The sequence below is a fragment of the Sapajus apella genome, unplaced genomic scaffold (genome assembly GCF_009761245.1).
Source record: "Sapajus apella isolate SASKATOON/1434 unplaced genomic scaffold, GSC_monkey_1.0 scaffold31, whole genome shotgun sequence".
Taxonomy (NCBI): Eukaryota; Metazoa; Chordata; class Mammalia; order Primates; family Cebidae; genus Sapajus; species Sapajus apella.
Genome location: NW_022436971.1, coordinates 17,608,182 through 17,633,751, shown reverse-complemented (window position 1 = coordinate 17,633,751; position 25,570 = coordinate 17,608,182).

Here is a 25,570-nt window from a genome sequence, read left to right as displayed (position 1 = left end):
GTCCATGTGTTCTCATTGTTCAGCACCCGTCTATGAGTGAGAACATGCGGTGTTTGATCTTCTGCTCTTCTGTCAGTTTGCTGAGAATGATGGTTTCCAGGTTCATCCATGTCCCTACAAAGGACCCAAACTCATCGTTTTTGATGGCTGCATAATATTCCATGGTGTATATGTGCCACATTTTCCATGGTTCTAATACAACCACTGTTAACGCTCTCGCAGCTCCTCGGGAGGGAATGTAAACTGGTCTTTAAAGAACTTTCAGGTAGACTGCATTAACACTTTAATGCAAAGATACCCTAGCACAAGCCTATGTTTGCAGTGTTTGTCAAGTGAAGAGTTGTAAACAACCTAAGTATTGGCCTTAGGTAGAATAGGCTCACTGCTGTGATAAATAAAACCGAATGGTAATGATGCAACAGACAGTTGACTTCTTATTCAGTGATCGTCCTGATAGATGTTTGTTCAATGGACTGCACTCCTGCCTTTTTTGTTTGGTTCCCTTTATTTCAGGGCTCAGCCAACCTGTGGAGTTTTCTGAGTCTATATCCAGCTGGGGGAGATGAAAAACCATGGAACAAAAGCCCAAGGGGCCAGGCCCAGAAGCAGCATCTACAAGGCCTCCTCGCACTCCACTGGCTGGAAATCAATTACCTCCATCCAACTGCAAATCATGCTGGGAAATGTGTCCATGGCCAAGGGAAGTAAGGTTTGGTGAACTCTCAGCTATCTGTGCCTCAATGTCTAACAGGGGAGAAACGTCTAACTGTATGACAACATTCCATACACAGAGATTCAGGTGAATGTACATATATTCTTTCAAGTCAGAAATAAAAATGAAAATGCAGAAATAAAGAAAATGTTGCCATTTATTGCAAAACAACCACATCATTATCATATTCATTTAGAGACACATGAATGCATAGGACATAGTGAGTCAGGACGTACTCTAAGGCAGTGGTCCCCAACCATTTTGGCACCAGGAACTGATTTCATGGAAGACAATTTTGCCATGGACTGGGTTGGAGAAACATTTTCGGACTGGGGTTGGAGGATGGTTTTGGGATAATTCCAGTGCAGTACATTTATTGTGCACTTTATTCCTATTATTATCATATGGTAATATATAATGAAATAATTATACAGCTCACCATAATGTAAAGCATTGGAAGTTCTCAGCTTGTTTTCCTGCAGTTTTTCCTGCTGGGCAGCCCAGTTCCTAATGGGCAATAGACTGGTACTGCTCTGTGGACTGGGGCTTGGGGACCCCTGCCCTAATGGGTAGCAGAAGATGTCTCAGAGATTGTGTTGGGATTCAGATTGTGGTCAAAGGGAAAAGGAGAGTAGGCGCTTGGAAGTCATATTTGAATAGTTTTTAATAACATGAGTGTTTATTACTAATATAGTAAAAAATAAAGTTGAAAATGGAGATGCTGTTCTACAGCTCTGATTTTAGGGGAATTTTGAGGCCGTTGGGAAGTGATATGTGGATTTTTTTTCTTTTTTTTTGTTTTGTTTTTTTAATTAAATTTTTATTTTAAGTTCTGGGGTACATGTACAGGATGTGCAGGTTTGTTACATAGGTAAACATGTGCTATGGTGATTTGCTGCATCTATCAACCCATCACCTAGCTATTAAGCCCAGCATGCATTAGCTATATTTCCTAATGCTCAAGAAAAAAAAAACAGATCTTGGTGAGGTAGTGGAGAAATAGGAATACTTTTATGCTGTTGTTAGGAAGGTAAACTAGTTCAACTATTATGAAAAACAGCGTGGAGATTCCTCAAAGATCTAGAACCAGAAATACCATTTGACTCAGCAATCCCATTACTGGGTATGTACCCAAAGAAATAGAAATCATTCTATTACAAAGATATATGCATGTGTATGTTCACTGCAGCACTATTCACAATAGCAATGCCATGGAATCCACCCAAATGCCCATCAGTGATAGACTGAATAAAGAAAATGTGGTACATATACACCATGGAATACTATGCAGCCATAAAAAGAAATGAGATCATGTCCTTTGCAGGGACACAAGTGGAGCATGTTTCTTTTTTTTTTTTTTTAATTGCCTTTTTCTCTTTTTTCTCCCATACACAAGACTGTAAAAATAAGTGCCTCAAGATAAGTTTTGCTTTCTATGACACCACACTATTCCTCAAAATATTGTTTCTAGGACTCATCTGAGCTTCTATAGCTGTGGTTCCCAAACTTCTGTGTGTCCCAGAATCATCTCATTGCGGGGGGAGCTTATTAACACAGATTTTGAGTCCCACTCTGTCCAAGTTTTAAATTCAGTAATTGTTGCACATGAGGATTTGCATCTTCAACAAGCTCTCAGGTGAGGCTGGTGGCACTGATCTGGGATTACACACTGAAAACCACTTCTCACGGAAATGTGCATGCTCTTTGCTTTAAGTATCATAACCAGTTATGCTGTCATGAAGGCTATTTACTTCCATTACATCTGTACCGTGTAAATACCACATGAGTATTTTTATGTAAATACCACATAAGAGTATTTTTTCTGAGCATCTCTTCCCAATTCCCTGTTCAGTGACATCACCTTGATAGGTTGAAATCAGCTGAAGCAGGATGTTTATAGCATGGAAATCAGCAAATGCTACAAAATCAGGGTTGTCCTACTACCTCCAAAGACAGCCAGTTGCTAAATATTCACTAATACGCTGTTGATTAAACAAAACCATCGTTGCTGCATAACTCTTTAATATACGTGTGAAGGGTTCAAACAAGTGCTGGCTTTCTAGCTTAGACACCTTAAATTCTCTCTTACTCCACTTGGAAAGGAGGCTGTTGTCTGACTAGGATATGTTTTTGAGCTTGGTAATGCACGCCTTCTTGAAAAAGGGAAGGAAAATAAAAACCAGAGGGTCTCCAGCTTGGGTTGCTGGGTAGTTCTCTTTCTGCACAGTGTGGACAGGGACATGGACGGAGTAGCCATATCTGTTGCTGTGGCCTATACATCTTCACTGTATCATTGCAATGTAACTGAACCATCAGGGATGTCCACGCCAGCCTTCACGGTGCTCATCTCAAAGCCAGTTATTCCCATGTAAAGCTGTCTCTGTTTTGTTTTCTTGGCTCTCTCTCCCTCTGTGCCTTTTAATAATTGCTGAGCACAGAGGCATTGCTCTAATACTAACACTGATGTTTCTGGCTCACTGGCTGAGTAAGATGATCAAAGGCTTTTTAAGGTCCAGGATAAAGATCCTGCCTCGGTGTGGATATCAGACAGCTCAGAGCAAGTCCCAGCTCACTCACTGTTTACACTGTGGCATTGGCCAACGATGGATCTTCAGTTTCCTCCTGTGTAAGATGAGGATAATAGTATCTAACTCAAGAATTGTGACAACTGGGATTGCTCATTTAAAAATAAGCTAGTAGAGAAGCTGGCTACATTAAAATAAGCTTCTTACTATCGCAAAAATATATACTAGAGTATCTTCTTTTGAGGGACTCAGGAGAATACTTTTTTCAAGAATGAAATTAGAATAGCCCCTAATTGCTTCTGAAACCTGAATGCTAGATCCCATTGTAGTATTTAAGTTGTCCAGGTTTATTCCTGTGTGGTCATTAACTTTCCACATATAAAGTTATAGAAAAGAGCTCCTTGCTGATGGCCTGGCTGATACCTCTTTGTGTCTGAGCACTGACACCTGTAAGCATCAATAATCACTTTGTTCACTAGCATTATGAAAGGAGAGATTTGCCTCAAGAAGGTTTTCTCTATTTATTTGAGAAGACGGAGAACACCTTCTCTCATCCTGAAATTTTAATGGCAGGATAGTATAGTATTATCCAACCCAACTTCTCCTGACTCTTTCTGCTGAGGTTCAGCAGGAACCTAGGAATACAGCTGCATCAATCTGCTCTGCATGCTCTGCCCAAATCAGGTTTGGAGACAGACATCCAAAGCATTTTTCCTTGGAGTTCGCATTCCTGTTTTGAATCCGAGTCCTCATCTCCTAGAACTGGCACAGACAGTAGAAATCTCTCAGCCCAACCAGATCATTATAAGGAGGAAGGAACAAAGCTGAGAGCAGGGATAATCTCTCCCCTCCCATCACAGCTAGGGAGCAGCTGAGCCAGCATTTCACGCCAGGCATCCCAACAATAATAAATTTCCAAATTTTGTCAACCTTGTTCAAATATCTAGAAATTAGTACTGGGATTTTTACCTCAAAGCAAACTATTAGGCTGAGAAAAGCTAAGACTAACATCAAGAATTATAAAGAGGTTACAAATTGTATATTCTGGTAAACTTTTCAAGAACATAGATAGTAACGATCATAATAATATTAACTTATAAGCTTATGCACCTTACATAGCATATGTACTGTACAAATATAGTGTTATACTGTTCTGGGCTCATTCTGTACAATAATACACTTTAATTTTCACAATGATACATAAGAAACGTATGATTATTTCTATTGTACATAGAAAAAGATTAGTAGAAGTCTACAAAGTTGAAACAACAGGCTAGTTAGTGAGAGAGCCAGAATCTGAACTTGGCATCTGTTGGACTCCAAAGCCCATTCCTTCCTTCTGACCTGTCAAGGACATCCATATCTCCCCTGGGAGCTCCATCTCAGAGTGAGATCTGTGTCCAGGCAATGCCAAGTTTTCCTTTTGATTGTCATCCTGCTTCCTTGCCTTTCAGCAGCTGACAGCATCCTATTAATCATTGAGCCTGGCTTTGAAATGAATTCAAATATCCCAAGCTCTTCTGAGGCATACAAGGTCTTTCTGTTTAAAAGATTGTATGCTTAATCACTTCCATGAGGCTGGGACATCTTGCAGAGGACACGCCAGCTGAAGTCAGAAGGCTGATAAGACCTCGGAAACCAGAGCAAATGTCTCCAGGGACCAGGGTGTGGACTGAGGGATTGGACTGCAAAGGGGAATTGGAAAATTTCAAAACATCTTGATACAAATGCTGTACATTTTGATCGTGATCTTGGTTACAGGACTATTTACACGTGTCAAAACTAATCAGATTGTACACTTAAAAATTATGCTTTAATGAACAGTCTTCAAAGTTATAATTCCTAGGCTATGGTTCTTAACTGCCCTTGAAAATCCAAAATGTATGCCTCTGTATCAGTCGATATTTCTGCAGAAAGTAGATGGCACACCCAAAGTAAATGATTTTAGTATAATTCACTAAAGGTACTGTTTATTTTAAAATGCAGGCAACGTGTAGGGTGAGCAGGAGAACAGTCCACTTTCTTTGGCTAATAACATCCTAGAGCTGCCAACCCTTCCAGCCTGGTGGGGGGGTGGGCAGCTGTGCCCCAGAAGAGGCCAGCAGTGTGAGAAGGCCACCAAGTGGGGGTGGGGACCTCAGAGGAGTCAAGAGATGCAGCCAGACCCTCAGCCCAGCAGAGAAAGGACAAGGGCGTAGAAAGATATATGTGCAGTTATTACGTATTACAAAAATTAAGTCACTATTAATTTAGATTGTTATGAGTTAACGACATGTATTGCATTCCCTTAGGGAGCCAGTATATATAGACATAAAATTTAATACATGGCCTAGCAGTATACTGAAAATAATTTTTTTACATAAAAGAAGATGTTAAAGGAGAAACAGAGAAACAAATAGGATGAATAAACAAATAGATACACACTTGACCCTTCTCTAGCTCTCTTTACACAGGTGCTTCTCAATACGCAGGTTCAACCTGAAGCCAGATGACCCAGATGTAGTCCCTAAGGGTGTGTCCTGGGGCATGGGCTGGACTCCAGAGGAGGTAGAGGGGTCTGAAAGGCAAACAGAGGGGGCCAGCATGGCCTCGCTGAGCACCTGCCACTACTGGATTTCTGGTGCTCTGAGACGTCAGCTCTCCCCCGCCCCCCCACCTCTTTCTAGTCCTGCCTTTAGTGAAAAGGTGTGAGGGGTGTTCATTTCTCTAGTAGAGCCTATTCAAGGTTTGGTTATCAGGATGGATCAGTGGGTATGGTCTTTCCCCCAAGTGGGCCCTTACCCTCATGACCCCTGCAGAATGTGACAGCCAGGGCCTGGACCTTCCTCTGTGGGGAACAGCTCCTCATGGGCATGGGCCACGAGGATGAGGCCAACTGCTGCTCACCAGCTTCCAACGCCAACGCTACTGGGGCATCAGGATTTCTAAATAAAAGATGGAGTGATTGCCTTGGAAATCAGTGTCATCCTTGGTTTCGTTCTTTCTGTGACACTTATAACCTATCCATCAACAGTCCTAGTGGCTCCACAGAACACATCCAGAAAATGACTTCATCTAACCTCCTCCATGGCCTCTGGTTTACGTTAAATTCCCTAATTTCTTACCTGAATGATTGCAGTCACCCACTGATCAACCCGCAGCCTCTCTATCCTCCCACCTCCTTAATTCTATTCTCAACAGGACAACCTGTGGAATTCATTCAGAACGAAAATCCCATCACAACACTCCTGGACTCAAAAGCTTCCCTTAGCTTTTCATCTCACACGGACACAGAAGCTGAAATCCTTAGAATGGTTCTTTGGGCATTTTTTTTTTTTTTAATTATTGTTTTGTAGAGTCAAGGCCTCACTCTGTTCATTGGCAGCTCTGGAATTCTTGACCTCAAGCCATACTTCCTGCCTTGGCCTCCCCAGTAGCTGGGATCACAGGTGGGAGCAGCCACTGCACTGGCCACCTGAATTGATGTGTGATGGTGTGTAAGCCGGACCCACAGCATCACACATCAGTTCTCTTTCTGGCCTCATTGACTACAGTTCCTCCTCACTCATGCTGCTTGATCCACACTGCCCTCCTGGCTCTTTCTGGAGCATCTCAGGAACATGCCTGACTTCGGGCTCTCGCATTTGCTGTTTGCTCCGACCGCATAGAAAGTGTAGCTCTCACTTACCTCTTTCATGCCTTTTCTCCAATAATGTAGGCAGAAGTGCCTTGTATATGTACTTGTGTCATTAATGACAGCATGACCCTGCTCTCCAGTACAAATTTTTAAAAGTCACAGATGTCTTGTATACAAATTCATGAATTTCCCTAGAAGCTTTCTCATGTATTCCCTTAGTTTCAAACGATTTCAGTAAAGCATAAAATCATAAAGACATGTACATTCACGGAAACACAGACACGTGTGCACACACACACACAGAGATGGTTTTTGTTGTTGTTGTTGTTGTTGTATTTATTTATTTATTTTTGTGAGGCTTCCTGAAACCTTGCCCGGAAGCAACTATTCTCATCTTCACAACAAAAGTGAAGGAGAAAAGCCTGACTCACTCTACAGAAATGCTTTCCAGGCAACGATTCAGAAATACCTGAATCAATAGCAACCTCAATGATTGGGTAATGTTTCTCAGTATAAATCTTCTTGTTTCCAAAGAAACTTTCTTTTTCAGTAGCTCTCTGCCGCTGAGCAAATGCTAAAAGCCACTGGTGAAACCTATTACCTGACGCTAATAGGGTTTGAGAAGGAAGCAGGCACTGTTACTAATATCCTCATTCTGGGCTTGGAGATAAGAGCCCTTTCTATGCTGAGCTTTGTTGTGAGTGAAATTTCTCATCCGTGCTGCAGATAAGATGTCCCTGCTTGTTGAAAGCATTCCTGAGCTTCCATTTAGCAAGTTATGAATGGAGCCGTCTGTGCTGCAAGCTCTGAGAAGCTGTTTATCACCTTCTTCCCCAGACGCTCAGTCACCTCTGCCTTTTCATCCTCTCTGGGTCCTGACACCGCAAACGTGATCACTTCTCCTTCACCCTCCATATGCCCACCCTATGGGTGGGGCGTTCACTGGAAAGGTGTTCTACTTGGGTTCACCAAGACGAGGACCCCTTCCTGCAGTTATGTCAGAGACTCTGATGCTGGCCTCTGAATGTTCTCTGCATGATGCTGAGGCCTGGACCTTGCTATAAGATAAGAAAGGGCGACCATGAACTAAAGCATTAAACGAATACCGGCTATCATGCCTTTAATTAAGCAATTTCAGCGGCTTACATTCCCACTGGCCACTCTCCAGTCCATGCTGACTTGAGAATTAGTTTGATATTCATTGAAAATAGATGTTCCCAGTGACCAATTCTATCAAAATGGGTTCTTGTCTTTTCTTTCTGTCCCTACACGCCATCCTGCCTCACGTCCAGTGACCTCCTAGCTAGCCTGTTCCCATCTCTCTTCCTTCAAAAGTGCCCCCTACCGACGAGCAGGATCAGGCTACCTGGGCATTTCACATCACACAGTGACCACAGCGTGGGCATGCAAGGGCAGAGGCCACAGCTGCCAGCCACCTAGGCAATTACCTCATCTTCACGGTAATTTTTAACGTGCTTGTGCTTTTGACAGCCCTCTTATTGTTACGCTGCATTGAGTTGCTGAGCCACCATTCCCATTGTTGGACGGAGACCCCCGAGGTTAGAGATCATTTACAAATTTGTATGCACAGGATCTTCCTCCTCAGGACAGTTTCTTAGCTGTAATAGTTTCTCGATAAGTATTTGTCATAAGGGTAGCTGCATATCCAATGGATTATGTGAGCTAAACTCAGTGAGGGGACAAATATAAAAAGCTTGATTTCTTTCTCCAGCCTGTGCCAGATCTCAATTATATATAATTATATTAGATAATTAAGAGTCATCGTCAGCTATTTTAAAAAAACTAGTACTGTCTGAATGGAGCCTTCCAGTCCAGGGAGCTGTTCTTCTCCTGGAGCCTCGGAGGAAGGAGGAGTGTGGTCTCTTCCATCTCTTCTCCTCGTTCTCCCCCCTCCCCGGCTTTATGCTGCCTCTGGATGCTCCAGGATTTGCACAGAAAGCTGGACAAACAGAGCAATGGAGGCAGAGTGCTGACCTGGCTGCGGGCTCTGGCTGCCCTCTCTTGCCACCCTGGGTGGAGCCTGAGAGCTGCTCTGGGGGTTGAGGGTGGGATCCAGGCCTGAGCTGGCCACCTCCTACAGTCCCAATTCCTGATGGAGACTCACGCTGCCTCATCACAGCAAGACACCAGCCACAGGCTGCCCACGGTGTCCACCATCCCTGCCCTGACACCTGGGCGGCTCTCCACAACTCACTCGCGCAAATTTTCCAGCCATGAAACAGAAACCAGGCAGGCATCACCCTTGACATAGGGTGCACTTATTAAAAGGACGTAACTCCTGCCTTTAAAGTGTTTTTACTTGGTTGGGACACTAGGTACGTGATCAGATCGTTATAGTAGGCTGTGATGCACATCGTGATGGTTATAAACGTGGGCTAGCCTGGGGAGATCTAGGAGGGCACCGTCCAGGATGAAAGTCCCGTCGGACACACTGGCGGCTAAGACCTTGAAATGCATGCTTTACACAGCTCAGCAAATCGCTTATCCAAGCTCCAAGAACCCCTTCTCTCCCTTGTCTCTCTCCTCTGCGAGCCTTGGAAATCCCAGGCTGCACCCAAATCCACCGACTAAAGGATACGTTCCTGGTACTGCACAGGCCTCTCGGCCCCCACCCCAGGACAAAGGCTGCTATTCTGTTCCTGACCTCAGTGGCTGTTAGATATTTTCAACACCACTCTTGAACCTAACCTTATTCCGAGGGGCTTGGGAGCCTGTGCATTTTCTACCACTGCCACAGGCAAGAGGTATGGTGGACGTGTGCTCCATCCTGTTTCGTCTTCACAGCATCCTTCTGGAGAGTTGCACGTCCTTGCAGAGACAGGGGCTTTGTGAAACAGGCCCTCAAGTACAGATGAGAACACTCGGCTTCCTACACTTGCCGCTGTGTCTCCCATCAGGTAAGAGGCCACAGGACAAAAAGCCCTGGGGATGTCCTAAGGGACGCTGTCTTCCTCGGCAGCCTCCCCTCCATTAGTTCCGGGCAGTCTTCTTCCCAGGTATGGGCTCATTTTCTCTAGATGCGTGATTTCATCTCTCAAATTCATAATTGGAAACATATTTCCATTTCTAATTTCTGGGAGATTTTTTATTAGCAGGGCCAGTGCAAAGGGCTTCTGCATAGTTCCCAGCTAACCAAGAAGCCCATCGGGGATATAATTTCTAAGACACCTGGCAGGGAGCCCTGATTATCCTGACTGCACCGGGAGGCAGTGAGCAGAACTGCCTTCTAGCCTGTGGGTTCCTGAGATTACTCACTTTTTATATGGATGCCCAGGAAGGTGAGCGGCTCGCCCAAGTTTTTACAGAAAGAGAAAAAAATGAATTCCAGTCCCTGAGATTCTTTAGGATTTGGGGGAGGAAGATGGGGCCAAAATGACAGCTACAATTTTCTTCTGACTTTAAACATAATACAGACTAAACATAAACTCTGGAAAGCATAAAAGAAGTAAAAAAAATGTTAAGAGACAGATTACTGAGTGACATATAAAGATATAGATATTACATGGCTTATTAAGATACATTTTAAAGAATATTAAGATCATTTAATTTTTGATTTTTTTTAACATATTTCAGTTTCTATATCCTCTGGTCTTATGCCTATTTGAATGCATTTATGTTTTCTTTCTATTTCTTTTGCTTAGTGAGATCTGTCAGTTTTTATATGCTTTGTTATTTTCCTTAAAGAGACAACTCTTGATATTTACAGACTTCACATTTTTTTCTAATTTGTTAATGCCTGCTTTTGTCCTAAATATATTCTTCTACTTCTTTATCCTTAATTTAATATTGTTCTCTTATCAAATGTCTGATTAAATGTTTCATTTACCATTAAGGCTTAATAATAAAAATACTTAGGATTATAACTGACTTGGAGTAGAATATTTATGCTTCTCCAATGTTTATATGTAATAGCCTCAAGGCTATTATCTTTTAAATAGTCTGTATTAATTTTTTTAAATCCTTCTTTGATCCAGGAGTGATTCCAGGGCTATTTCCATAATTTTACAATGTCTAATGATTAAGACTTTTGTTCGCCCTCTTGTTATTAACATTTTCATTTATCCATTTTTGAATTGCTCATTTCTATTTATCTGATAGTTGACTATGGTATTGTTTAGTTTTCAAAAATAATTTGTGAATGATCTTGTTTCTTACTATCTTTAATTTCTGTTACTGCATTTGTAATCCCTTATACTGGTTTTCTATTATTGCCAATAGAAAGATTACCACTAATTTAACAGCATCAAATGAGAAACATTCATCATCTAGTTTCTGTGGGTCAGGGGTCCCAGAAGCATGGCTTAGCCAGGTCCTCCACCCAAGGTCTCACATGGCTGCAGTCAAGGCGTCTGGAGGGCCTGGGTCTCTTCCGGGGCGGGTGCTCCTCTCTGTTTCCCATGGCTGTTGCCAGGATTTGTTTCCTTACAGCTGTAGAAATCTTGGTGGCTTGCTTTTTTAAAAGCCAGCAGGAGAAATTCTAGAAAGGGCAAGCCCTCCTTTCAAGGATCTTCACTTAATTAAGACAGCCAGCCCCACCCACAATAATCTCTATTAACTCAAAATGTTTTTGGAACTTTATATCTGCAAAATCCCTTCCCCTTTGCTATCTAAAAATAGAATCTTGTGAGTGACATCTCATCATAGTCACAACCTACCCCCTCCCCCCAACTCACACATCTGGGGCAGGAGGTCAGGGGATTACATAAGGGAGCAGGAACCTGGAGGTCATTCTAGAATTCTGCCTACTTCATTCCTTATTTTGCCCATTTCCTTTGTAATATGTCTCTCCTTTAATGTCAGCTTTGCAGCTTCCTTTGGCATTTTATACCAGTTTTATAGGTCCCATACATTTCCTTAAATGTGGGTGAAAATCCTTAGCCCATATTAAGAGAGAAAAGAACATGTCTTACCTGACCCTGGCCGGATTCCTCTCTCATACAATTCTCCTGATTCCCACCGTAATTCCTGCATTGCTCTTACCCAGATACACCTTATGGAGAAGGCTCCTTCATGTCTTAGGCTTCATCCTACTAGTCCCAGCTAATCTTTGATTATTGATTATGTGCTACATAAAGATACTTCCAAATCCTGTTTCAAGCTTGCCAGCTTGGTTGCACACAAGTATGAGGCCCTTTTCGGTAGATACGGCCAGACAAGTGAGCTTTTCCTGCAGCCATAACCTCCACATCAGTTTTCACGGAAGTATATCAGCACATAGATTGGCTTTTATTGTATGCAAACACAGAGCAGCATTGCTACCTGCATTCAGGACTCAATGGAATTACAGCTCTGTCTATTTTGTTTCCCAGTAATACCCTGCATTAAAAGCGTATATGAGGCAAACACAGCCATAATCTAGCCACAGGAATGACCTGACTGTAAAGATGAACTGAGTGACAAAGACCTTGTTTAATTAATACCTGAACATAGACACTTAGGAAGTTAGCTTCCTAAGTTGCTGCTCCTAATGATGAAGAATTCCTCTTTGAGTTGCCATTCCTAATGGTGAAACCATAGGGCCCCTCGGCTGCTTAACTGTGTCCATATAAGGAGGGGGAATGTCTCTAAAACAGCTTAGACAATTCACTTATCTTGAATACAACAAATTTCACCAATAAAAACAATTTTTGACTTTTTTTCCAGTAATGGCAGATTTGGCAATTCAAAGTGACCCATTTACTGCTAAAAAAAAAAAAAAAACCTAGAAAATCTGGAAATATATATATGTATACTTTAAAGTGGCTTGGTGACATTAGAAATTTGTGAGAAAGTAAAAAAGTACTGGGTCTAGATTATGGAGAAAACAGATCTATTTTAGGATCTACTTCTCCTTTAGGAGTTTGATCAATATGGAAAAAGGTGGCTCTGAGGGCAAGAAATTGAATAGTGCTTTTGACCAATTCATATATGACCATTGGGACCATAACTCATACGCAGATGAATTGCATTAGAACCCAATGAGCTTTTCACAAGAGTAAGGCACTGCACAGAGACCCTCTTTGTGGGAAGAGAATATCTTCCTAGTCTAAAAAAATTTATACAAACAATATTTTGATTTAAAAAAAGCAAGTGAAGAGACAAGACAACATGTAGAAGAACTAAAGAGAATACAGGCCAATTATAAAACCACAGAGCTTCCAAGTATTAATCAGACACATATTTTAAAATAATTATGATTACTGTGTTACAAAATGCTAAAACAAACAAACAAATATATACACACAAAAAAGGACTGAGAGTTTTGGTAGAGAAACTGAAATACTATAAAGATGACATAGCAGATTTGTTAAAAAGAAACAAATAGAAAGTTTAAAAATCAAAAATATTATAACCAAAATTACAAACTCAATGTATCTGATTAACAGCTGATTAGACATACTGAACAGAGAATTAGTCAACACAGAAAAGATAATATGCAACAAATTAGACAAAATGAAATTAAAATAAATTCATGAAGTAGGAATCCCGGAAGACAAGAGAGAGCAAGTGACAAACTGAATATTTGAGGAGATAATGGATGAAAAAATTTCAAAACAAGTGAAAAAAGACATTAAGACATTAAGCAAAGATTCAAGAATCCCTAAGAACCTCAAGCAGAATGAATAAAAAATAATGCACCTTGAAGGCTTTCACAGCAAAACTGCTAAAAATCAAAGCCAAAGAGGAATTCTTAAAAACAGATTTACAAAGACAGATTACTTTCAAACAATTTAAAAAATGGACTTACAGTGGACTTTTCAGTTAAATAAAGGAAACCAGAAGTGACTAGAGTGATATATTCAAGGTACTGCAAGAAATAACTACGGTCATGAAACTTTATATCATGTAAGAATTATCCTTCTAGAATGAAGGGAGAATGAAGAGATTTTCATTCAAACTGCATCTGAAAGAATTTATCACTAGCAAACCTGAAATGAAGTAAGTGGTAAAGGTGTCTTAAAGGAAAAGAAAATCCTAAGTGGAGAGGTCATGATGCAGATAAGCATCAAGAAGCACAAATGTTATAAATACATAGATAAATGTGTCTATACAAAAAAGTGACAAAAAAAATTGAAAGACACACTTCTAAAGAAAAGACAAAGGGAGAGGTCACCTCAAAGTGTCTTAGGAGCCACCATAGTCTTAGTTCTGAAACAAGGACATAGCAAGAAGAAAAAATTGTAGGTCAATTGTAGATGTAAAAATCCTAAATAAATAATATGAAATAAATCCAGGAATGTACAAAAATCATACTATATTACTACTAAGTTATCTGTCTTCAACTTGCAAGATTAGTTTAATATAAGAAATTATTATAAATGATCAAATTAAGATAATCTAGGAGAAAAATCATGATCCTCTCAAGAGATGTAAAAAAATGGATAAAATTTGACAAAGAAGGAAAGAAAGAAGAAAGAAAGAGAGAAAGAAAGAAAGAAAGAAAGAAAGAAAGAAAGAAAGAATAAAAGAGAAGGAAGGAAGGAAAGGAAGGGAGGAAGGGAGGGGAAGGAAATAGAGAAAGGGAGAAAGAGAAGGAAGGATGGGAAGGAAAGAGAGAGAGAAAATGAAGGAAGGAAGGGGGAAAAAATCACTGAGCAACCCAGGAAGGTCTTTTCAATAAACAAAGTTGGGACCATTTATAAAAATAGATGAAACTTGATTCTATCTCATACCATATTAAAGTAGCCAGTGAAAAGTAAAAAACAAAACAGTCTTCTAGAAGTTGAAACAGTTGGTAGGATAATATCTTCATGTCCTTGAAGTAGAAAAGGCCTCCTTAACTAGAATGCAAAAGATCCTAATCTAAAGATAAGAATGATACATTAGCGTACATTAAAATTAAAATTTTATGTTAACCAAAAGAAAACCAAAAAACATTTTCTAAGATATTTGCTTCATATGTACAATCATCAAAAGATTCATACCTGTTATATGTAGATAATTCTTACATGTTGGTAAGAAAAGACCATGCAATGGAGAATTGGTTGTGGGACCAGTGGGTGTGGCTGGTCCCACCTGATCCTGTTAGCACAGATATTGTACAGGTAGGTGCCCACTCATGGCAATTTAAAATCTTTCACTGTTATGGTTACAAGTTTCCTGTGCTTGGGAACCTTCTTGTTTAGACTCTTCTGGTTGAACTGTCCTCCTTAGCAGCCTGTGACCCATTGGGAATCCCACTTACTCCAAGCAGCTTTCTGTGCACCTGTCTTGTGAGACTCTGGGAAGATGATTTCCCACCAGCTGATTGGACTTCGCCCTCAGCCATGGCTAAGCCTGCTCCTTCTACCACCTACTGGAACCACAGGGAGCTGAGCTTGCAGTCTCACAGGCTGTTCTCCGAGGTCCAGGGCCCACCCCAATGGTCCTAGAGGCATCTCCTTCCCACATTTATTAGATAGTCTGCCTCTCAGAAGAGGTCTGGCTCCCAAATGGAAAGATAGACCAAAGGGTCTCATCTCTGCCTTCCTCACCTTCCTCTCTCACCTTCATCCCTGTAAGTTATTCTGTGATTTATTTATTTATTTATTTATTTTTTTTGAGATGGAGTTTAGCTCTGTCACTCAGGCTGGAGTGCGGTAGCATGATATCGGCTCACTGCAACCTCCGCCTCCCAGGTTCAAGCAATTCTTCTGCCTCAGCCTCCTAAGTAGCTGGGACTACAGGCATGCACCACCACACTCAGCTAATTTTTTTCTGTATCTTTAGTAGAGATGGGGACTAGCCATATTTGCCAGGCTGGTCTCGAACTCCTGTCCTCGTGATGTGTCTGCCTCGGCCTCCTAAAGTGCCGGAATTACAGGCATGAGCCCCCGCGCCTGGCCTTTGTTTTAAGTTTTAACAGCCTCAAGTCCTGATAAGCAAAATCCAAGCATTGAGAGTTCCTAGCTAAACCCCTTTTCCTCCTGAAATAACCATTGCCTTGCTACAGAATTCTGAAAGTCTAGTATGAAATTCAAGCTGAGCAAAGGTTCCTGGTTCTAGGTGGCCTTGGTTATTTGGAGCAGGAAGTCAAGTCTTTCAGCTTAGCTCTCCCAATGAAATGGCTACAGGTGTGTGAGGGTTGGGGTCCGGAAACTAAATATAGAAAAAGGGAAAATTATGGAGTGATATTTCAAATGAGTATGCTTTCTGGGAATATATTCCACAACATACCCTTAGCCTGCCTTACTTCAAAACTGAAGAATGACACAGTTTGCCTTCCTTTTTCTGACTCTTGTCATCTGGAAAGCTCATGGAAAAAATGAAGCACCAGGCAGAGTTTAGCAGAACTGGCTCAACTCCGGGTTAATACTTGCTCTGTGGATGAACTTGGGTGACGTGCGTAACCTCTCTGTATTTCAGTTACTCCATCTCTAAAGTGGTGACAACAGGATCCACCTGAGAGGCCTCTTCTGAGGCTCGATGATGTAATGCAGGGACAGGGAGCTTATATGTTTCCCGCCAGCAGACCCCAGCTGGTCCCTGTGTACCCATCTTGCATCTTGACCCGACTCTATAATGCATTAACAGGTAATATAAATTGCTTAAAGATTTCCCAAACAGAGTTTTAAAAAGAAGCTTAATATCACATGCAGCAAAACTTTTCCATGTCTCCACCACACCATTCTCCACCCAGTAGCCAGCAGCTCATCCTTAAAGCACCCCTCCACTGCATTCCTATCCCTCCATTCTTCTTCCGCTTCACTGGATACCCCCATGGATCGTCAGAAAAATGATCCAAAACCTGGAACTAAGTCTAAGAGGTGGAGGCCAGGGCCTCTCCATGTCATATGCGGGCAGAGGCCACCTCAACGTGAACTAGGAGGATGTAGTGAGTGTAACTGTTTTCTATCACTTAGACGCCTCAACTTTGTGAGGTTGCATGTTAAGCTGCAAATGTTTTCCTGTTAGATGTATAAATAATTCTTATGTGGAGGAACCTATACTGTCACCTTTCAGGCTGGTGTTCGTGTTGGAGATTAGCCAGCTCTGCACTCCATTCATTTTGAGCTTCTTAATGCTCTTTGAATTAAGTATAGCATCTCACTGGTTCTCCCTTTCATTGATGGGTTAAAGAGAATCTTTGACATATGCTTAATCTATATTTACTTGACAATAGTGACTAACTTGTTGAAGATTAAATATTGATGTCCTTACATAACATCAAAAACCCTATAGGAAATTAGTCTTACCACCTCCATTCTTATAATCTATTTCCTCATCAGATATTGTTTTTGCAAGTAGCCGTCACTGATTTCAGATCTCTTTTGGAAGACCTTCAGGGATTCCATAGCTAAGGGAGAAACGCCATCTCTTTGTCATCATCCCACTCTTTTCTCGGTCACGTTTGCATATTACTCTGTACCATGAAAGGTCTTACCTTTCTTAATTCCCCTTTTACCTGTATTTATTCCCTACCTATACCCCTTTCCTTTGTAAAAGAAGATGGTTGGATTTCCACATGTGGGAAAAGGGTTGTATTTCCACTTTTGTGGCCGCCACTCTTGCTTTTTGACACTGCACGTGGCCAGGTGGCATTGGTAGTTCAGAGGTCAGTCATTCCATGTTTGGGGAAGACAAGCTGCAAGCTTGCTTGGTAGTGCGCTTCTCGAGGTAACCCAAGTCCTTGCCTTCCAACTGGCTCTGATCTCGCTCTATGAGAAAGGGCCAAACTGCAGTCAATGGCTACAGCACAAAACCTAAATTCTTGGAATAGTTAATTATCCATGGGAATTGTTGGTACCCTAGACTGCGGGTGTGCTGTGTGTGTGTGTGTGTGTGTGTGTGTGTGTGTGTGTGTGTGCCTATTTCAACTTTATAACCTGGGGCCAGGGTAGAAGGTAAAATGAGTTTTGTGTGTGTGGTTCAGCGTATTTCTTCAAACATTCTGAATGATAATTAGCTTTGATTTTTCCATCTATTCATAATGATAGCAGAGGGCAGCTCGCAACAGAAAGGGGGTTGCAAGCTCTCCACTTAGCAATTAATTCTATTATTAAATGCTAAGAAAAAAATAAGTGCCTGCCAGCTGTAGCTTTATTATGTTTTCCCAGAAATAATAATGAGAAGGCTGTGGAAGTATATTATTTATCTCTCCCTATTTCCCCCACCCTGGTAAGGGGAAGGGAAAGAGCCACACGGGTGGTCGTTCCTTCCACATAAAAATAAATTTCTTTATTCTGCCATGAGGTAGTGGCTTAGACAATGTCTAGAGAAGGGGGTAGGTGCCCAATGGAATGCTTATTTGTCTTGTTTTTATTTATTGATTTTAAAAATGAAGTCTCTACTCTGAGCCAGAACCCACGATAAGCAAAACAGGGATTAGGAAATGTGAATACTTCCTCTGTAGAAGCAGGTACACACCTGAATTCAAGTAAAATACAGTCAATGCCAAATCAGTAAAATAAATAGCACCTGAGGCACAGAAGAGAGCATGTCTAGTTGTTAATAATATCTGAATTTTGGTGAAAATATCAATTATCAGTCAGGACACAGCTACTGATTCCCTTCTGCCAACACTATATCTCATAAGGAGTAGGTTCTCAATTAAATGAATGTGCCTCAATCTGACCTAGATCTATCTTTTCTTCAGTTCATGATGAAACCGAGATTGAGGCCACATTGCACACCTCAATTCACCCCTCGGCTTGACTCCGTGGGGAAGTGGGCAGTGTTTCTTGCCAGCTGAGAGGTACACATTAATATTTGCAAAAGAAAAGCAAGTTCAAACCAGAGTTCTTACTAATTGAGACGTAACGCCAGGGAATTCAGATTAACACTGTTTTATTCTCCTGGGACATAAGCAGGAAACGATGTCATATTGGGACACTTGTTGGACTTGGGTTAACTGAAATCTGGTATTCTGCATATACCGGCTTTGTGACTTCAAGTACATTACACACCCCCTTCACACTTAGTTTTATTATCTATAAAATGGGTGTAATAATGCTTCTTTTACAGGGATATTATAAGAGTGAACTTACATGTCAAAGAATTTCTAGCATATGGTAAATTACCAACAACTATTTTTATTTTTTTAAAGTCTTGTAATGTTATTGTGGTTTAAAAATCAGGTTTGTTTTGAGGGAAACTGCACTTTTTCCATTTCTCTTTTCCATTATTTGTGGGTGCTGCAAAAAATCATATTCAGTGACACAAACTCTGGCCTCCATCATTAAATCCCCTAATTGAGAATATTTCTTCCTCTGGTTTGCTCAATTCAATGCCAGTTATGGGAGCCTATAAATGAGTCAAGAATATCCAATTTTCTGTTTCCAGTTCAACCTGTGGGATTACAAACCTCCACATTCCAGCATGATGTATGTCACTGTATCTGTTTAAGGGACAGGTTACTTTAATAGTTATGCTTGGAGCCAGTAACATTGGACAAAATTTGTCCTGATGATCTTTCTAGTAGGCACAGCATTTAATATGTTTTAAATTAGATTTGCCTGTCTTTACTGGGGAGAGGAGATACAATCTTCATTTTGCTACAGTCCCGATATTCCCTGGGCCTCTGATCTGGTTTGATTTCCATAAGATATTACCTGCCAGCTTCTGTAGGCCGTTAGAAATTATGATTACTCCTCTAAACAATGCCCACATTTAGTCACACCTACCTATAACACAGGAGGCTAACAAATGAGTTTGGGAGAGGAGTTGATTTAATACCAAGGCAATCATCTACAAATTTATCTCCCTGCTTCAAGTCTCCATTTCTTTAGTGCCTCCTCCTCATGGAAAGTGATTGAACTTTCAGAAATGGATGTATTGATTCTATTACTCCTCACTTAAAGTCTTCTGAAAGTTCTCTGCAACACACAGTTTCGACTTCCCTGCCCACCCCCAGGCACTGCTAATCTATGCTTCAGATACTCTAAACAAATTTCCTTTTTCAAGCATGCTCTAGACATTCACAACTGCATGCCTTTGCAAATAGTCTTCCCTGTGCTTGGAAGATAATTTTCCAGTTAGCAAGCCTCCTTCAAGATGTAATCACAAGCCTTGGGAAATGTTTTCTGATTGACAACCCAAGTATCCAATAGCTCCTTCTGAGTTCTCACAAGAGTTTTGGTTTCCTTATGATGATTATTTTTACCCTCCATCTTCTCTGCAGCACACATTCCTTGAGAGGAGATATCTCCTTAGAGTGTTGTAGCACAGGGCCTGGCACCTACAGAGCTTGTAGCAGACAGGGCTCTTTGTGGCTCGTTGCCTGCAACTCCACATTCTGCCTTCCCTCCCTCCTAACAGAGCTCAGCTTTGTCAGAGCAGAGCTGAGCTTCAGCTGCAAACATGCCCAGCTTGAGTTTTGGCTAAGAAAAGAGAGACAGAAACCCTTTGCCAAATAAAAAGGCAAAGTCTCAAAGTCTTCCTAATAGACGGCCCTTTTCCCTTTAGCCTGGAATGTGGTGCCCTTCCTGGAAAAGCAGCACTGCGCTCCGTGCAGAGGATGAAAGCTACAGGACAACAAGAATCGAGGTCCCTGGTAACTCCTGCACTCAGCTTGGCCTTTTACCTCCACATATTTTTATTTTATATTAAAAATATACCATTGTAGGCATAAACCAGTGTTTGCTGAGTTTTCAGTTACTTGCAGTCACATAACTTTCCCCACTGATAAAAGGATTAGCACCTTTTATTGAAGAAATGATGATTGAACACTTATTCAATAGACGTGTTAATTCTTGGGGCAGTGAACCGGACCAAGTTTCTTCCCTCATGGAGTTTACACTCTAAAGAGAAGATAGACAGTGCACTATCCTGTTTGTCAATATATAACACAGTAAATCAAATGGTGCGGTGGCTCAGCCCTGGAATCCCAGCACTTTGGGAGGCCAAGGCAGGTGGATCACAAGATTAGGAGTTGGAGACCAGCCTAGCCAACGTGGTGAAACCTGCCTCTACTAAAAATACAAACAATTAGCCGGGTGTGGTGGCAGGTGCCTGTAATCCCAGCTAATCGGGAGGCTGAGGGCTGAGGCAGGAGAATCGCTTGAACCTGGGAGTCAGAGGTTGCAGTGAGCCGAGACCATGCCACTGCACTCCAGTCTGGTTGATAGAGCAAGACTCTGTTTTGAGGGAAAAAAAATCAAATGTAAATTAAGTGTTAATAAATGTTGCATAAAAAATAAGAAGGTAGAGTGACAGGAGAAGGGTGACAGGAGGAATTCTGGAGCAGGGACACTTGAAGGCAGGGAGTGAGCTCTGCGTCTACCTTTGGAAGCATCAGTGCAAATGGCTTGATGTCAGCCTTTGTTCCAGGAAGAGTAAGAAGGAAAAAACTCTAGAGAGCATAGCCTGAGATAGAGCCAGGGGGAGATGACATCAGAAAGAAGATGGCAGGCTGCTGGGCTACAGAGTCCATGCAGGGTCACAATGTATGTGTAATTAGAAGCTGGGGAGGGCATTGACGGGCTGTGGTCTAATTAGCTGATATGTATTTTCACAACGATTAACCTGCTCTGTGGAAAATTGATGGCCAGGGGAAGCAAGATTGGGAGCAGAACACGATAGAGGAGGTGAAAAGTGACCTCCTTCAAGCTGCATTTTGGGGGTAGAGTCAATAAGACCTGCTATTGTGGAATTTGAGAAAAACAGAGGCATCAGAGGTGATGCCCAGATTTTGATCTGACCTCTTCAGTGAATGTTGGTGACATTTTCTAAGATGTGGAGGAAATCAAGAAATTAAAAGTTATTTTGGACCTGCTGAATTTGAGATATCAATTCAATACTCGAATGAAAACATCAGGAAATCAGAGACTAGGGGCTGAAGATGGAATTTGGGAGTCCTCAGCCATACAGACAGGAACTGGATGAGGTCACCTAAAGAGTTAGTACTATGAACACTCACATGAACTGTGGACCCTGAGTGATAATGATGTGTCAGTGTAGGTCTATTAAATGTAACAAATAGACGACTCTGATGGGGAATGTTGATTTGAGGTCGGGGAGGGGCTGTGCCTGGGTGGGAGCTGGCACATTTAGGAACTCTACTTTCATTCAATTTTGCTGTGAGCCAAAACTGCCTAAAGAATGAAGTCTACTAAAGAAAATTCAATTATGCCTTAAAAATAGCATTGAGAGCATCAGAGGAGGGAAGGATAAGGTGAGTCGTGTGTTACGGACAACTTCAGATATCTCAGAGAGAAACAGCAGAGTGAGGGCAAAAAGAAAACGCTTGCGTACAGTGTCAGGAAGACCAGTGAAGAAAGCACTTTGGGAATCATAAAATAAATTCCTTTTTCTGGTGAAAGAGATGAGGATTGAGAATTGATCATCGGCTCCTTAAGAAGGGGCTCCTGTTCAGTGGAGTGATGAGGACCAAATCTCAGCAGAAATGACTTGAGATGAGAATGAAGGGCAAGGCAGCAGAGAAGCAAGTGTAGACTCGAGTGTAGAAAGAAGACTGAAGACTGCTGGGCTGCAGATTCCATGTGGGGCCACAACCTACATGGAATTAGAAGCTGCAGAGGGCACTGATGGGCTCGGGTCTAATTAGCTGATACACATTTTCCCAATGATTATCCTGCTGTGTGGAGAGCTGATGATAAAGGGAAGCAAGATTGGGGGCAGAAGATGACCGAGGTGGTGAAAAGTGGCCTCATTCAAGCTGTATTTTGGAGGTAGAGCCAGTAAGATGTACAAATGTGGAGTTTGAGAAAAACAGAAGAATTATTCTCAAGGAATTATTCTAAGAGAAAAGAGAAATAAGGTGATACTCAGAGGGATATGTGGGCGATACAGCAAGACCCTACCTGTCCAAAGAATACAAAAATTGTCCAGGCATGGTGGTGTGCAAATGTAGTTCCAGCTACTCAGGAAGCTGAGGTGGGAAAACCGCTTGAGCCCAGGAGGTCGAGGTTGAAGTGAGTTGTGATCATGTCACTGCGCTCCAACCTGAGTGCCAGAGAAAGACTCTGCCTCAAAAAAATAAATAAATAAATAAATAAAAGAAAAATATTTAAAATGTTTTCTACTAATAGGAATGACCCAGTAGAAGAGGTAATAATAGTGATGTAGAAGACAGGGCACAATTTCAAGAGCAGAGTCAAAATTTACAGAACAGTATGAAATCCATACACACGAGCAGGGTCTGTTAACTCATTATAAAAGGGAAGTATGTAGATGTGAGCACAGGTGGATTCACACGCTCTACTCTGACATAGCTCAGTAAGTATTTCACAGTGATGGGTGGGTGGGTGCTGGATGGATGGTGAGTGGCTGGATGGATGAATAGAAAGACAAATGGATGGATCAATAGATAGATGGATGGATGGATGTGGCTATAGTTTATATCTCTCAAAAAATTTTGTTTTAAGATTTGTCTTAATGAAGCGAAGGACTTCCCAGTTATGGTCTCCAATTGTCAAACATCTTCAAAGAAGTTTTGAAAGAAGATTATTCTTTTTAAGAGATTTCTAAAACAGAAAAATGTTATGTGTTTCCTGAGGTCTCAACTTCATCTCTTCTGACAGGGAATATAAAAATATAGGTGAAAAGAAGAGAAAGAGTGATCAGAATGGAATTATAAACACAATAAAACTCTAAAAAGAGAGAAAATGTGTTGAGACTTCAGGGCTAGGTGATTTTTTTTTTTGTATCATTGCTCTAAATGGAATATTATACAATTAGATGTAGTGCCAATACATTTCCCAGCTACAGCTTTGAAAAAAAGTTATAGAGTAAAAATGACCAAATTAGCATTTTATGATTATTTCCAAGAGGGAGAAAAAATGTATAATATGGTTCTGTGGAATAAATTTTAAAAGTGTTTATTGAGATTTAAGGAGATTCTGTTTCAAAATAACTGAGTTAATGGACACGTTGGGAAATAGAAAGTTTTGTGCAGGAATTTTTTTTTGAATTAATCAATAGCAAGAGTAACCTGAGGGAATTTCTCAAACTTTTAATGATTTTTTTAAGAAAAAAAATTAAATAAAATCAACACCCTAAACTTGATGCAACAGGTAAACTATAATAAGAAACTAGACATAATTATCCAATGTAAACTCAAATCTCAACTCTACCACTTATTAATTGAATGAGCTTTCATAATTCTTTGAACTTCAGGTCATTGATTTGCAAAATAGGATGAACACTAACATCATACATATTTATAAGGTTTGAAGAGTTAACCTACATAAGGCATCTGGCAGATGGTGCTATATTATAGCACAAGCCTATCTAACCCACAGGCCTCAGGCTGCATGCGGCTCAGGACAGCTTTGAATGAAGCCCAACACAAATTAGTAAGCTTTCTTAAAACACTATGAGGTTTATTTTTATTTATTTATTTATTTATTGCTATTTTTTTGGTTCATCAACTATTGTTAGTGTTCGTGTATTTTATGTGTGGCCCAAGACAATCATCCTTCTTCCAATGTGGCCCAGGGAAGCCAAAAGTTTGGGCACATCTTTTGTAGGTACTGAAAACTGCTGATTTAACTCTTTTTCATTGATCTCTCTTTTCTTCACTTCTTTTACCTTTACTCCTATAATCCCATACCTTGTAGGGTGCCAGAAGTATTGATGTAAATAAAATTTAATAAAGAATGCTTCCCTCAGCAACCTTCTCTGATAATCTATTTGATCTTTCTGTACTTCCCACACAGCAAAAGACACATATGCCCACACATACAGGCACAAAAATGTACACACTCCCTAAACCACCCATGGTATATTCAGGTAATAGCTTTGACAGCAGGAAAAACATTGGGTTTTTTTGTTTGTTTGTTTGTTTGTTTTTTCTGTTTTGACTATTTGACTTTGGCTTCTGCAAGCATTCACCCATGCAAAAATTTACTGGTGTTTTCATGCATTTCATGGAAATTATGAAAAGTCACTCTGCAGTAACTTCCACCTATGTAATAAAGATAAAGACTAATTTTGCTGACCAATGACAAATTTCAAGTCCTGCCCTTCCTTTCCTGTTTGCACACATCTGTACAAAACCCCATAAGGGCTGGTGCTTACACCATTCATCATCAGGCCAATGGGCATATCAAACAACATGAGCATCTGCCTCGGAAGGTACTCCAACCCTGACTTGAACCCTCATCCACAGTGAAAATGCCAAACACTCCCTCTTTCTTCTCTCGCTCTTGTCCTCCTCCTTGGAGAAATCCTTTGCTGCTTGCCAAGTGAATAGTAAACTTTATCAACATCCATTGGTGTCTACGTGTCATTCATCCCAACATCTGCAAAACCCTGGTGGGGTTGTCCAGCAAATTACAGAAAATGGTAGGTGCCCCCTACCAAAAAGAAATTGGTATTAATGTTTTGCAAGTGTTTAACTAATTAATTAATTATACCTCCATTCATTCTGCCTGCTCCAGGGCTTTTACGTGTTCTGTTTCTTCTGTCTTTAGTATTCCACCCCATTCTTCTCCTGACTCTTCTTCCAGATAAACTTACCTTCACTCTAAAGAAAGCTTGCTCAGTTTCCCCAGGCCAGACATTCCTGTGTCACAAATTCTCACAGATCTCTGGTGCACTGAGATTACAATAAGATCAAATATAATGCCATGTTTATTAGTGTGAGCATTTGATTAGTTTTTTCCTCCTCCATTTGATTACCAGCTTCTTGTGGTAGTGACCATCTCTGTTCTTTATGACTAACCCAGCACCTAGCACGGTACTAGGCCTGTGGACATGTGAGCAAAGACTCTGCATTAGCCATCAGAACACATCAAGGCTGAGGAAACACATTGTATTTATGGTGTGTGTGTGTGT